Source organism: Miscanthus floridulus, chromosome 4 (genome assembly GCF_019320115.1).
Source record: "Miscanthus floridulus cultivar M001 chromosome 4, ASM1932011v1, whole genome shotgun sequence".
Taxonomy (NCBI): domain Eukaryota; kingdom Viridiplantae; phylum Streptophyta; class Magnoliopsida; order Poales; family Poaceae; genus Miscanthus; species Miscanthus floridulus.
In genome coordinates, this window is record NC_089583.1 from 118,051,139 (window position 1) to 118,053,439 (window position 2,301).

A 2,301-nucleotide genomic window follows, 5' to 3' on the forward strand; every position below is an offset into this window, starting at 1 on the left:
GATCTAGAGCTACAGTTGGAAAGAAAAACTGTTTCATAGATTAACGAGGATCACAGCTCCACCCAAATTTTTTCCCTCTCTGTTCCAGCTGGTATACGTAGCCGCCGGATTCAGGCCGGGAAATAGAAAATGCATGACTGAGAAATAGCCGCCGGAATCGAGCAGGGAAATAGAAAATGCATCCTTGAGAAATCAGAAGGGAAGGTGTTCCCGAAATCCCAGGTGGCGATTACAGACAACCAACCACCCAATGATTGCCAGATCAGCTTCCAAACCGCCGTCGTTAAGATACTACATTACGGTGACCACTGACCACTGACCAGCAGACGATAAACTAACACGACCATTTCTCTCGTCCACTGTCGCAAGGAACTCCAGGCCAATCCGGAGCAACTGAGTTCAGCAAAGTTGCTACAACGACTTGAGCCAGTTTATAGCAATGTTCAGTGAAGGACAAGCAAGGCACTCAACAACTATGGGCACATGAAAGTAGAAAACTGCAAATACGTGCATCTATATTTATCGATCTATCCCCGTCAAGAGTCAAGACCATAATTAATTTCGTGCTTATCGTATGGAACAAATATTTTTTCTTCAAATGCACCTTCACGGTAGGCACGTCGATCATCATAGCATGTATTTATATATCACGTTACATCCAAATCAAGCTAAGTACTTCCTAATCCCATATGTTTTTTTTTTGAAGAAATATGGGTTGAGGTTTTCCTTACACCCAAGTGGTCTATAAATACTGCACGATGAGGCAATAAGCAGACAGATCGATACCAGCAGCAGCCTAGCCGGCAGACGGCAGTACATATAAGCAAGAAGAAGAGCCGGCTAATGGAAGAAGGCATCAAAGAGGGGCCAAACAAAGCAGCGGCGACCACCGAAGCAGGCGGCGAGGCGAACAAGAGCACGACGACGAGCGCCGTCGCGGGGTCGTCGGGCATGGCGGACGTGACGTTCAAGAGCATCGGCGACGTGCTGAAGCTGCTGCCGACGGCGACGGTGATCGTGTACGAGGTGCTGAAACCCGATCGTGACCAACACGGGCGACTGCGGCGCCGTCGGGTACAAGATCGCCACGGGGGTGCTCCTGGCCGTCTCCGCCTTCTTCTGCGCCTTCTCCACCTTCACGGACAGCTACGTGGGCGCCGACGACGGCAAGGTCAAGTACGGCCTCGTCACGCCCCGGGGTCTCCTCCCCTTCACCGACGGCGGCGCCGCAACCAGCGGGAGGGACTTCTCCAAGTACCGGCTGCGGTTCGGGGACTTCGTGCACGCGGCGTTCGCCGTCGCCGTGTTCGCGGCGGTGTCGCTGCTGGCCGACGCCAACACGGTGGCGTGCTTCTACCCGTCGCTCAGGGACAAGAAGAAGGAGGTGGTCATGGCGCTCCCCGTCGTCGTCGGCGCCGTCGCCAGCGTCGTCTTCGTCGTGTTCCCCTCCACGCGCCACGGGATCGGGTACCCGCCGTCCAAGCCCGGGACGAGCGCGCTAGCGCCGCAGTAGGGCGCCGATGACGAGTTGGGATCGATCGAGCTCCATTTGTTTCCCTTTCTTCGCAGCTGTCGCACGATCGATTGCGTCACACTCACAGTGTATAACCAATTAGCCATGCCATGTATGTTGTTTGTACTTGTACGTGCTCGCGTGTACATGCAACTGTACAAGTACGTATATGTGATGTGTTTTCCCCACCTGCTACTTGGCTGCCTTGCTCTGTTGATTTGTTTCTCCAAAACGCCTTTGGCCCAGAACCAGCTTTCATCTGGTTTGCCTTGATACAGTTTAGTATGAATTTTATCGCTTTCATCTGTGTTGCTGCGTTTTAATTAGGCCTTGTTTGTATCTCATTCTCACAATGAAGCTAGATAGTGATATAGAGAATCTGAATTTTAAATAAAGAAGATAAGAGGTATTTAGATCTTATTGTCATAGCGATTATTGTCTTTGGATAACTTATATATCTAAATATTAAGGTTTAGGTAGATATAATTGAAATCTGAAATCTCATTCTAGAATCTAGTTGTCTGGATCTCATTCTTACTTTTCTTGTTAGGTGACCCAAACATGCCTTGCACTATTTTATAGAAAAAATGACTATTTTTCCAATACACACACAAAGCTATCACACGTAAATTTCGGCATCATTCTTCTACCCTAAAGTTTGTAAGACTTCGGTACAAATGTTTTTTTCTAAACAAAATCAGAATCCACATATTTCTTTTTTTTAGAAACTTAACCCATTATAAACCGTTGGGCTTTTTATAACTGCCTATAGATCCCAGTCCAAAAAC

The 2,301-nt window shown here is 48.5% G+C and overlaps 1 pseudogene; it reads left to right on the forward strand.

The window, feature by feature from the left end:
- The first annotated feature begins 823 nt into the window (after window positions 1-823).
- Window positions 824-1,588, forward strand: LOC136552837 (protein DMP2-like; annotated as a pseudogene).
- Window positions 1,589-2,301: the final 713 nt, after the last annotated feature.